The 14,099-nt window shown below is 38.1% G+C and overlaps 1 pseudogene; it reads right to left on the reverse strand.

The window, feature by feature from the left end:
- Positions 1 to 1,693: 1,693 nt before the first annotated feature.
- Positions 1,694 to 14,099, reverse strand: part of LOC119523119 — a 148,744-nt pseudogene continuing 136,338 nt past the window's right edge.

Below are 14,099 nucleotides of genomic sequence, written 5' to 3' on the forward strand. Positions count from 1 at the left end.
CTGGGATAGTGGTAGAAACATTTCTTTGCCTCATTCTATTTAGGCCAGCACCAAGTTAAGAACAGAGCAGGGCAATTTTAATGGAAGAATGGTAGGCTAGGAAGTAGGAAAGCACAGTGGAAACCCATGAGAGAGGAACGAATGGATGAACTAGTAGTGGTTCTCAGCCCTGGCTACATATTAAAATCCCCCAGGGGGATTTTGTTTTGTTTTGTTTAAAAAAACCTTCATTTTAAAATAATTTAAGAAACACAAAAAAACCTGCAAAAGTAGCACAGAGACCTGCTGCACAGCCTTCAGCCAGCATTCCCCATGTCAACATCTTACATAACCATAGTACATTTATCAAAACTAAGAAATTAGCCTTGGTACAATACATTTAACTAAATTACAGATTTTATTTGGATTTCACCAGTTTTTCCACTACTGTCTATTTTCTGTTTTAGGATCAAATTCAGGATCCCACATTGCATTTAAACATCATATCTCTTTAATCTCCTCCAATCTGTGACAGTTCATCAACCTTTGTATGTCTTTCCTGATCTTGACACTATGAAGGGCACCAATTAGTCATTTTGAAGAATACCACTCAACAGTTTTTCCACTAATGTCCTTTTTCTGTTCCGGTATTCCATCCAGGATATCATGTTCATTTAGTCATATCTCTTTAGCCATCTTCAACCTTTCACAATTTCTCAATGTTTATCTGTTTTTCATGACCTTGACAACTTTGAAGATTACTGGCCAGATATTTTGTAGTGATATTTTCTCATGATTATCCTGGGTTTACGAAATTTGGGGAAGGATACCACAGAGGTGGAGTGTCCTTCTCATCACATAGCATCAGGTGATTTATTATATCAATCTGACACACCGGTGATGTTAATCTTGATCACTTAGTTAAGGAGACTTCTGTCAGAGCTCTCACTGTAAGCTACTATTTTTAAAAACTTTTATGTTGAAATAATTATATGTTCACAGGAAGTTGCAAATATACAGCATGATCCTGTGTACTCTTCATCCAGTTTCCCCCAACAGTTACAGCTTACACAACTATACTACAATATCAAAACCAGGAAATTGACATTGGTACTACATGTGTGTATAGTTTTACACCATTTGATTACATGTGTATATTTGTGTAACTACCACCACAATCCACATATGGAACTATTTCATCACCATAAAGATATCCCTCATGCTACCTCTTTATAGTCATACTCCACATCAGCATCCCCAACCCCTGGAAGCCATCAATCTGTTCTCCAACTGTATTAGTTAGGGTTCTCTAGGGAAACAGAACCAACAGAAGATATCTGTAAATATGAGATTTTTAAATGTGTATCACGCAACTGTGGGGATGCAGGAGTCCAAATTCTGTAGGGCAGGATGCCCGAGTCCAAACTCTGTAGGGCAGGATGCACGAGTCCAAATTCCATAGGGCAAGCAGCGAGCTTGAAACTCCGATGAAGGTCTTCGATGAACTCCCCGGGAGAGGATGGCTGGCTGAATATGAAGTGAAAGTTCTATCTCTTCTTCTCCCTTAAAAGTCTTCAACTGATGGGATTAAATCCAGCTGACTGCATTCTCTCATTGTGGAAGACATGCCTTTCGTTGATGCAATCAGCCATAGATGCAGTCAATTGATTGATGATTTAATAAACCAGCCTTCTGGTTTATTAACCAGCCACAAATGTCCTTGCAGTAATGGTTAGGCCAGTGCTTGCCTGACCAGACACCTGGACACCATCACCTGGCCAAGTTAACACATGTACCTAACTATCCCACCAATGCTTTAATTTTGTCATTTTTTAAAGAATATTACATAACATACAGTATGTAACTTTTTTTTTTTCAAGGATGAAATCTCCACATTTATTTTTCTTCCATGTGCATAGAAAACGACAGTGACGTGTCTTAGGAAAGAGGCAGCGAATGGGCGTGGCATTGCTATACCAGACTGGACTTCGTGCTTCAAAGGTACACTATTCATTTTAAAACAAAGGATGTTGTAGTTTGTTTTTAATTGCTAACAGTTCCTTGGGTTTCCCATTTGTTTTCTAAGCTATCAGCTTCTTCAAATCTCTTTTTAAATGACACACTGCATACAAATGATGGCACTTAACCAATGTGGCATTTCCATATTTACATCAACAAAAGATATTTGCAAGACATAATAGCATACAATTTTGACATTTAGTAACAGCGATAAAAACATGAAGGGCATCCATTTTATTTTTTTTCTGTACAAACTATCAGAACATAACTTTATTCACATTAAAAAACCATCTTTAATTTGATTTGACCTACACACTCCCCATCTCATTTTTACCCATTTCTCAAACCTCTCATCGCATTGCCTACACCTTCACCAAACTACAGAATCTACAAGTAATTTGATCTAACACCTAAATAGAGCTTAGAAAGTCCTCTCTTCCAAAGGTTTCCCTCACTTCCCTGATAATTCCTCAGAAAAGAATAAAAATATAAGCTCTTCACTCATTCCTTCCTTTTCAGTTTCAAATCACCTTCACCATCAAATCAGCAAGATGGACTTTTCACCTCAATTCAAACAAGGTTAGAAAGAAAGAATTCCTCTGCCGAGCATCTTGAGGCTACACCTAGGATTCTGGGAACCCTGGGTACTATTCTGCTGGATAAGAAGGTTGTTCAGTGGAGTAAAAGTCTACGTAATTTGTGGTTGATTTCAGTCCATACTGCATTGAGTATTCAGTGGAAGCTGGTGAAAGTGAACCCAGTCATCAAAATAAGGATCTTCATAGCTATGAGGAGACTGCAAATACAATCTGTATGCATCAAAGTTCTTTCTGTTGGAGTCATCTTGACTATAATATAGCTGTTGATGCTGTAGCCATCTATTTTGTTCTCTTGCTGGTGAGCAATAGGAACTGATGTAAATCGGTGAAGGTCTGCTGGAGCCTGACTGAATGATGTGTGACATCTGTTGGTTGGTGGTAGCAAGGAAGGATGTGATTTGAATTGTTCTCGCTCTAATATCAACACAGATGTAATAAAATGGTTCTGATTCCACCCAGAGGATGGATGTTCCAGAGGTCCCAATATTGCCATAATGTATTCAAGACCTGGGCTGCTGCCTTCACCATTTTCAGAGATGATCTGTCTCCTCTGCCTTTGGTTATGTTCACCAGCTTTTCTACCCTTTCAGGGTCAGCCAGGTCCTTGGCATTCTCCATGTTTTTGCTGGTCACCTCATGCAGAACACAGCAGATGGCTGCCATGGTCTCCTCGGACAGTATGCTGGGGCCATTGCCACTGGGAAGCCAATTGTCCAGGTCTCACATGGCATATTTGCCTATGAGCTCTTTGTTGTGAACAACTAGTGCCATATTCCTCAAGGCAGTTGCCACCAAAGAAACGACTCTATCATCCATTCTCAGAGATTCTATAAGGATGGGGAGCCCTTTGTCTTTTTGGATGGCCACATGGATATATGTTGTAAATTTTCAGTTGCCAGCAGAGAGGTTCTAGGGAGATCTGGCAGAACCTTCTAAGGTGGCTGGGTTGGAACTTTCTGCTAGAAGAGTTATCTTCTAGCAGAAAAGGCATCCAACCACTGATGGATGCCAGAGCATCTCAACTCCTCTGGGGGACTCTGACAGCCCTGGGATAGGACCAACTCCATCCCATTGATCCTGTTGTGGTATCCTCTTTTTCTTTTTCTTCTTTCCCCAGCAGCTTGGCTCAGAGTCTTTGCTGGGAGACTGTTTTCCTAGTAAGTCATCCAATTCGTTTAGTCCCAGCAGCTGGCCCCAGCCGATAGGACAGGTTCCTCAGGGTGCACACACAGTTATCCATCATCTTGCTGTTGTAATCAGATGTGTTCACGCACATGTGGATCACGTACAGCAGCGAGTCCACCAGCCCCTCACAGGACCTCATTTGCTTCTGTGCCTTGTACCCTGTGGAGCTGAGGTTCCTCAAGCAACCTGTTGTGTTATGCAGAACTAGTGAAGTCTGAAATTTAATTTTATGATCATCATCAAAAGAAGTTATTCCATCCAGAATGTGGAACTATCATAGTGTTTGTTAAGGTTAAGAGAGCATCTCAAATGATTGTCATCTTTATGGCATCACATGAGGATAAATTCCAAAGAACTCCCGTAACAAGCTCCCTTACTTCTGCATCAATAGATTTTCTCAACAGTTACAACAAGGCAGGTATCCCACCAACATTCTTCATTGCTATTTTATTTTCATTGTAGAATTGCCAAAAACCAGGTTTTGGAGTGTACCACAAGCATTCTTCTGAACTTCCAAAACTCTGTGGTCCAAAAGGTCAATGAGATGCTTGATTCCCCTAACCTACACACCTCCATCTTCATTTTGTTGTCACCGAAGAACAGATGCTGCAGGTAGCCCACAGCATTTGCCTGAACCGAGGGGAACTGATGCTGCAGCATGTGAATGACTTCAGACAGCTCAGGATCATGCCAGGCAAACTCCCTGGGGTCTTTCTGAATGCTGTCTATTGAAGTGATCTTGTGGTGCCATCATCTGCTGGTGGTACTGCATGAAGCCTGTTATAATTACACTTTTGTACTTGGTATTGATTTGGCTTTATAGGGCTCTACATAGATAGCTGTTGTGTTCAGGGTATAATTATTTCTTTGGTACGTAAAAGTACTTCGTTGGTTGGAAGTCTTTTACAGATTTCCAACACCTATTGAACCTGTGTAATACAAGGCTGTCTGTGATCTCTGGAGCTCTACAGTTCCATGGTTGGGGCTGCTGTATACTGAGCTGGTTCTCCCTTCATAAATAGGAGTGATGTGCAAGTCAGGAAACACAACTGCACGAAGATCTGGCCCAAGCTGGCTGTGCTGACTAGCACATGAACTCCCTAAGCCTGTCTGGCTGTCTGGTTAAGGTGGAACCGTCCTATCGTAAATGCCATACTGCTGCTGTCCAAATTTCTCCATGTTGTGAACAGTCCTTTGCTGTGAAGGTCTCAGATGCTGTGGTATGGAGGTCATCCCTGAGCGTCTGGGGGATGATGACCCCATCTGGCCTTGAGATGGAAAAGCTACTCGAGTCAGTACGTCCAGCAGGGTTAGTAGGGATCCTACTCTGGTCATGGTTTGATATTCAGAGGTTGGTCCATTGGGATTAGAGCGCTGCCAGGAGACAGACAACCAATCCATCATATAGCTGTTGGAGAGATGGGTCTTTGTGTGGAGTACAGAGAGGTTGCCTGCAGGGCAGGCAACGTGGTGGAAGAATACATACTGGGGTTCAGTGGCTGAGAGTCAGTTACTGATGGAAAGCCAAATCCACTACCCTGAGAAGTTCTCAGTGATCCCCTTGAAGGAGACACACTTGCGTTGATAACATAAGAAGGAGACTGTGCTCTAGATGGAACTGAACTAACTGTTCTCATGGCTGGATTGGCTACTGATGGCTGATCCAGAGTTTGTCCCTCAGCTCTAGAATTCCTCACCAAATGGTTATTAGTTGATCCTATAAATGAATGCTGCTGTCTATTATCTGCTTTGCTCATGTTCTTGCTGTTGTGGAAATTTCCTGCTTCCTGGTATCCACTGTCAGAATAAGAATTCATTTTGTGTCGAAATTCTTGAGTTACCCAATGATCCCTCACTTTCATGGAGAGAGATCTGCTCTGGTGAATAGAGGGCCCCTTGTTCTGGCTCTGTTTTGATGAGACAGGTGTTGGGATGGACAGCATCAGAAACTCGAGGTTTGCTTACACTAGTATCTGACACATCCGTTGATCTCCAAAGAAATGACTTCTCAGTTGTGCTGCTCTTTCATGGAAGCAAGAAAAGTGGGGGCTGTGGTCTCGGGTTCCATGCCTGGGCCAGCGGAAGCAGCTTCCTGGTGAGTCTGTGGTTGCCCCTCCTCCACCAGTGGGGCCTGCTTAGGAGCTGGCAATTCTTCTTTCCAGGGGTCAGAGACATCAGTGCCAAGGGGTTACCTCTGCTGTACCCGAAAAAATTTTTAAAGTATTTGTCAGACATGTGATATGCAAATATATTCTCCCAATGTATAGCTTATAATTTTCTTTAATGGGATCTTTCACAAAGCAAAATTTTTTAATTTTAATGAATTCATGTTTGTCATTTTTTCCCTTAATAGATCATGCTTTTAGTATCAAGTCTAAAGAATCTTTGCCTAGCTTTAGATCCCTTAGATTTTATCCTATGTCTTTTCTGAAAGCTTTACAGTTTTACATTTTATGATTAAATACATGATCCATGTTGAGTCATTACCTGTGTAAGGTGTGAGGTTTAGGTAGATGTTCATTTTTTGGCCTATCAATGTCCAATTGCTCCAGCAGCATATGTGAAAAGGTTATCCCTCCTCCATTGAATTCCTTTTGCACCTTTGCCACAAATCAGTTGGACATATTTGTGTTGGTCTATTTCTCAGTTTTCTATTCTGTTTCATTGACCTATGTATCTATCCCTCTGCCAGTCTTGATTAATGTAGCTTCACAGTTAGCCTTAATATCAGATAGAATGATTATTCCAACTTTCTTCTTCTTTTCTTTTTTAAAATTGCTTTAGCTATTCTTTACGTATACATTTTAGAATAGACTTTTGGTTTCAGCTCTGACAAAAGTTTGGAAGTCATCACTCCCATCCGTACAACAAGGAAAAATTGGACAAACTGGAAATTAATGACTTTTCTTGAAAAAGTAGAACAATCAACCACCCTGAAACCTGGAGAGGCAGGAACATTCAGGGAGACATAGCTGCTGTAATCTGCTTACCTGGAGCAGAAGCTGCTAGAGCCATACTCTGGTGGGAACACTTAAATGGTTGTTTTGACAAATGGTTGGAGTTAGACTATGGACTAGTATGGAAGTGAGAAACTTCTGGCTTACCACAGAAATAGGACCACCACTGTCCCCAAATTTTGTGGGTTTACCGCCAGAAATCCACCAAGTTCTCACAGTGAAGATCTGAGTAAGGTCCCCTCATGACTCCAGCAAGGGGAAGGAAGGACTAATCAATGTGAGATTAGTCCCACTCTCCAGAGGAAAAGACATTGGCAGAGCCTTATCCCAGCGAGGGGAAGGGCACTCCTCCCACTCCAGCCACCTCTAGCCTTCTTGTCTCACCTAAGGGGAAAAAATAGTCAACAGGGGTCACAGCATCAAGGAAATATATTGGGGAATAATGCAGCCATGGAAGTGAGGAGGAATAAAGAAAAACCTACCACGGAAAAACACTTGTGAAGGTCACAGCCCCAAGACCCAGGCCCACTTAAAGAGTGTAACTTAATGATAAAGTTATAGAATGTTTCCCATCCTTCATACCTTACCACCAGAGCAACAGAGCTCTAGTATAATAACAGAGGATTAAAAAGCTGCAATCGAGACTCTCTCTGAGGAGGAGTACTTAAGGAAGCCTAAAGTCCACAGGGGAGACAAAAACAAGGACACTAAAGAAATATGAAGCCTCTGGCACCTACAGCTACAGGAAACATGAAACACAGCCCAGATTAACATAAATCCTCACACTAAAGGTCTATTTACCTCAGTTCCTATTACCTGATACACAATATCTGGCTATCAACAAAAAACTACAAGGCATGCTAAAAAGCAAGAAAACACACAGTCTAAAGAGACAAAGCAATTGTCAGAGCCAGACTTAGATATGCCACACAAGTTAGAATTATCAAACAAGAAATTTAAAGCAACCATGAATAATATCATAAGGGCTCTAATGGAGATGTATACAACATTCAAGAACAAATGGCTAATGTAACCAGAGAAATGGAAAGTCTAAGAAAGAATCAAAATTAAATGCTAGAAAGCAAAAACACTAACAGAAATGAAGGATGTCTTCAATGGGCTCATCAGTAAACTCTACATGACTAAGGAAATAATCAGTGAATTTGAAGTTAGGTCAATAAAAACAGCCCAAACTGAAATATTAATATAAAAGAGAATAGAAAATACAGAATAGAACATCCAAAACCTGGGGGACAATTTCAAAAGGTGCATCATACACATAATTATAATGCCAGAAGGAGAAGAAAGAGAGAATGGGGCAGAAGAAATAGCTGAAATAGTGATGGCCAAGAATGTTCCTAAATTAATGACAGACACGCAACCACAGATCCACCAAGCTGAGAGAAAACCAAACAGGATAAATATAAAAAATACACATCTAAGTATACCATATTCAAACTGCAGAAAATCATATACAAAGAGAAAATCTTGTAAGAAGCCAGAGGGGAAAAAATACCTTACCTATAGGGGAATAAAGATAAGAATTACATCAAATGTCTCATCATAAACCATGCAAGCAGGGAGAGGAATGAAATAATTAAAGTGTTGAAAGAAAGAAAACACCAACCTAGAATTCTATATCCAGTAAATTTATTCTTCAAAAGTGAAGGAGAAATAAAGACTTTCTCATACAAACAAAAGTTGAGGGAATTTCTTTCCAGTAGACTCGCCTTGCAAGAAATGTTAAAAGAAGTTCTTAAGAGAGAAGGTAAATAATATGTCAGAAAATCAGGGCTACATAAAGAAAGGAAGAAAATCAGAGAAAAAATAAATTAATTCTTAATTTATCTAAAAGAAAACTGCTTAAAGTAATAATAATAACAATGTATTGGTTGATTATAGTATATAGATAAGTGAAATGAATGACAGCAATGTTACAAGGGATGTGAGAGAAGAACTGGTAATACTTTCTTGAAAGGCTCCTACTGAATCTATCCAGTACCACAGAGCTTATTCTAGCTGTTTTACCTTCTTGCTTATTTGCAATTTCTTTCTATAACAGTCTCTCTTAAAAATACAGATGCTTGGAGCATTCTCCAATACAAATTAAGTCAGATGCAGCCATATGTTTTATGTTTTAAATGTACCCCCAGGCAGGAATGGATACATAATTTGTGGGGTCCAGTGCAAAATGAAAATATGGGGCTCCTTGTTCAAAAAGCAGGAAGAAAAGTGTCATTAAATGTACTAAAATATAAAGGTTTTCCTTTCTTCTGTGATCTCTCTTTTGACTTACCTTAGTGTGTATTATTTGCTACTTAATATGATTCTTAGTAAAGAAAAATGTAAAAATTTAATTATTAATGTGTTTTACTAAGCTACAACAGTGGGAGTGTCACTTAGAGAAAAGTTTCTCCATGTCCCCATCCCGTTCTAGAAAATTGTCTCAGATTTTGCCTGGGGGAAGAAGCAGACCAGAAAAACAGAGCACTCCTAATCTCTTCCCAAAAGATCTGGCTTCATTTGCAATACAGCTTGGAGCAGTTCAAGTGGAAGGGTACTCTCAAGAAAATGGCAGCTGTGGTCAAAAGCAACTGGGAAGAGATTTGTGAATTTACTGAAAATACAGCCTAGATTATAGGATGGTTACTTTGTAGGAAACTGCCAAGGAATAAGACAGCTGGGAGAAATACCAAATGCTGACTTTAGAAAGTATTACCTCAAAGAGGCCAAAATTTGATTAGATTAATTTGTAGAATGATTTATGCCCTAGGACATTCTTTAAAACAATAGAACAATCCACTGGCAATTAGTGGAGTTTAACAGCTAGGTATGGTCAGGGAAAGAGAAAAGAGTCATCCAGGGTGACTGTGGGTATACCCAAAGCTGCATCTCCATGACGAGTAACACCAGAAGTTTAACAATGTGTGGATAAAATAGATTTCACCAAAATAATACAGTCAGTCATGAAACAAATAAACAACCAAATAATAATAAGCCCCAGGGTGGGGGGGCTACCAATACCCAGAGCTGCTATGACATATTACCTAAAATGTCCAGTTGTCAAGAAAAAATTATAATGCATGCCCCCCCCCAAAAAAAAAACAAAAAAACAAAAACCCACAGGCAAATATGACTCATACACCAGGAAAAAAGGTAGTAAAAACTGCCTGAGAGAGTGACCAGATACATTTAACAGAAAAAGACTTCAAAGTAACCACTACAGATATAGTCATACAACTAAAGGTAAGCATAATTTAAAAAGCAAAGGAAGGCATGATGAAAATATCACATCAGAGACCATCAGTAAAGAAACACAAATTATCAAAAAAGAGAAATAAATGGAAATTATGGGGGTTAAAATTACACTAACTGAAATTTAAAATTCACTAAAGGGGCTCAACAGTAGCTATGAACTGGCAGAAGAACTAGCAAACTTGAAGATAGAGACTGTGCAAGTCAAAGAACTGAGAGAAAAAAAGAGTGAAGAAAAATGAACAGGACCTCAGAAAAATGTAGGACAACTGTAAAGCATACCAACATATTATAAGGGAAGAACCAGGAGAGGAGATAGAGAAGGGAGAAGAAAAACCATTCAAGGAAATAATGGCTGAAAACTTCCCAAATTTAGTGAAAAACAATTGCCTACACATCCAGTAAGCTTAACAAACTCCAGGTAGAATAAACGCAAACAGACATACAACAGACATATCATAGTAAAAATGCTGGAAGTCAGACATACAAACAGACATATCGTAGTAAAAATACTGGAAGTCAAAGACAAGGAGAAACTTGAAAACAGCAAGATTAAAACAACTCATCACTTACAAGAGAACCCCACTAAAATTAACAGCTGACTCCTCAGCAGAAACTATGGAGGGCAGAAGGTAATGGGATGATATATTCAAAGCACTCAAAGGAAAAAACTGTCAACCAAGAATTCTATACCCAGCAAAGCTATCTTTCAAAACTGAAGGCAAAATAGACTTCACCAGTTTAAAAAGAAAACAGAGAATTTGGTGCTAGCAGACCTACTTTACACTTTACAGGAAATACTAAAAGAAGTTCATCCTGAAAGCAAGTGATTCCAGAGGGTAATTCAAAACCACACATAAAAAAAGCAAAGAGTACCAGTAAACCTAATTATGTAATTATTAAAAAGAGTAAAACTGCATATTTTTCTCTTTTATTCTCTTAACTGAGTGTGCTGGTTTAAAGCTGTTATGTACCCCAGAAAAGGCCATGTTCTTTTAATCCATTCCTGTGGGTGCAGACCTGTTGTAGATAGGACCTTCTGATTAGGTTCTTTCAATTGAGATGTGACCCACCCAACTCAAGGTGGGTCTTAACCCTTTACTGGAGTGCTTTGTGAGAGAATAAAAGACAGAAAAAAAACCCAGAGAGGTCAGAAAGAAACACCCAGACAAGTTTGGAGTGAGCTTAGAGAGAAAAAAGCCCCTGGAGGAGCTGAGAGAGGAGGCCACTGGAACCAGAAGCTGAAAGCAACGAGACCCAGGAGTGAAGGACCAGCAGATGCTGGCCATGTGTCTTCCCATGTGACAGAGGAACCCCTGGATGCCAGCATCCTGTCTTCAGAGAAGGTATCATCCTGTTGATGCCTTCAATTGGGACATTTTCATGGCTTTAGAATTGTAAATTTGCAAGCTAATAAATCCCCATTGTAAAGGCCAACTCATTTCTGATATATTGCATTCTGGCAGCTTTAGCAAGCTGAAACACTAAGTTAAAAAGCAATTGTATAAAATATTATGTATATTATATATTATTGCACCCATAACATATATAAACGTAATACATCTATAATATATTTGCCAATAAAAGAACAAAGGAGGTGGTGGAAGCAAAAACTGAATTGGGCTAAGGAATGACTACAGATAGTAAAATCGTAATTATAACAATGTATTGTTGGGTGTGTAATATTAACAGATAAAATTTGTACAAAAATAATACTACAAAAAGGGAGAAAAGTGAACAGAGTATAAACAAGTAACATTTCTATATCTCATTGGAATTAAGTTAGCATGAATCTGAAGTAGATTCTAATATGATGTATATGGTAAGCCCTAGAAACAACCACAAGTAAAATAACAAAAAAATATAGTGAAAAAAATACTTAAAGGAATGAAAATATTACCCTAGAACATGTTCACTTAATGAGAAAAAAGGATTAAAGGAAGAATAGAGGAGCATAAAAGACATGAACATAAAAAAAACAAAAAGTAAAATGGCAGGTGATGCAAATCCAACTATATCAATAATATTAAATGTGAATGGATTAAACAATCCAATCAAACAGCAGAGATTCTACAGGAACACATGTTAGATTTAAAGATAAAATAGATTGAAAGTAAAAAGAAAGGAAAAGATATATCATGCACCACAAGAAAGCTGAAGTAGTTAAACTAATATTGGGCAAAACAGACTTTAAAACAAAAAATGTTAGTAGAGACAAAAGGGGACATTTTATAATGATAAAAGGGTTAATGGATCAGGAAGATAAAACAATTATAAACATATATGAGCCTACTAACAGAGCACCAAAATACATGAAGCAAAAATTGACAGAAATGAAGGGATAAATAAACAATTCAAAAATAATACTTGCAAACTTCAATATCCCACTTTAAATAATGGATAGAACAATTTGACAGAATATCAGTGAGGAAATAAAAGACTTGAACAGCACTATAAACCAACTAAACCTAACAGACATCTATGAACAACACACTGGACAACAAAAGAACATACATTCTTCTCAAGTGCACATGGAACGTTTTCCAGGATAGACCATGCTAAATTACCTGTTTTCAATTCTTTGGGGGTATATACCCAGAAGTGGAATTGCTGGGTCACATGATAATTCTATGTTTAACTTTTTGAGGAACCATCAAACTGGTTCCACAGCCATTTCACATTCCCAACTGCAATGCACCAGGGTACCAATTTCTCCACATCCTTGTCAACACTTGTTATTAGCTGACATTTTTATTCTAGCCATCATAGCAGGTGTGAAGTGGTATGTCATAATGGTTTTCATTTGCATTTCCCTGATGACTAATGATGTCTAGAATCTTTTCATGTGCTTATTGGCTATTTGTATATCTTTATTGGAGCAATATCTATACAAGTCCTTTGCCCATTTTTAAATTGGCTTATTTGTCTTTTAATTATTGAGTTTAAAAAATTATTTATATTCTCTAGATACAAGTCCCTTACCAGATATGTAATTTGTGAATATATTCTCCAACTCTGTGGGTGGTCTTTTAACTTTCTTTGTAATGTCCTTTGATGCACAAAAGTTTTAAATTTTGATGAAGTCCAATTTATTTTTTATTTAATTGCTTGTGCTCTTGGTGTCATATTTAAAAAACCTCTGCCAAATCCAAAGTCATGGAGATTTACTCCTGCTTTTTCTTCCAAGGGTTTTACATTTAGGTATTTGATCTATTTTGAGTTGCTTTCTTATATGGTGAGAGATAAGGATTCATCTTCATTCTTGGGCGTGTGGATATCCAGTTGCCCAGCACCATTTGTTGAAAAGACTGTTCTTTCCTCATTGAATGAACTTGGCACTGTTATTGAGAATCATTTGAGCATAGATGTATCGGGTTTATTTCTGGACTTTCAATTCTATTTCATTGATCTATATGTCTATCCTTGTGCTAGTTCCACGTTATCTTGATTACAGTTGCTTTTTAGTACTTTTTGAAACTGGGAAGTGTGGATCCTCCAACTTTGTTCTTTGTTTTGTCTATTCTGGCAATTCCATATCAATTTAAAATCAATTTGGCAATATCTACAAAGAAGATAGTTGGGTTTTGTTCTTAATTACATCAAATCTGTAGATCAGTTTCAGGAGTATTGCTATCTTAACAGTGTTAAGTCTCCTCATCCATGAGGAATAGTCACTTATTTAGAGCTTTAATTTCTTTCAAAAGTCTTTTGTAGTTTTCAGAGTACAAGTTTTGCACTTCATTTGTTAAATTTATTCCTAAGTATTTTATTCCTTTTGATGCTACTGTAAATGGAATTGTTTCCTTAATTTCATTTTTAGATTGTTCCTTGCAAGTTCATGGAAATAGAATTGATTTATGTATATTAATCATGTATCCTGAAACCTTACTAATTTTATCAGTCCTAATAAATTTTTTAGTGAATTCCTTAGGATTTTCTAAATATGATACCATGTTATCAGTGAATAGAGATAGTTTCACATCCTAATTTCCAATTTGTATGCCTTTTATTTCTTTTTCTTTTCTTTTTTTTTTTTTTTTTTTGCAGATAATTGCCCTGGCTAGACTTACAGTACAATGTTGTCCCTGATATTAAGAAGAAAGCA

Source organism: Choloepus didactylus, chromosome X (assembly GCF_015220235.1).
Source record: "Choloepus didactylus isolate mChoDid1 chromosome X, mChoDid1.pri, whole genome shotgun sequence".
Taxonomy (NCBI): domain Eukaryota; kingdom Metazoa; phylum Chordata; class Mammalia; order Pilosa; family Megalonychidae; genus Choloepus; species Choloepus didactylus.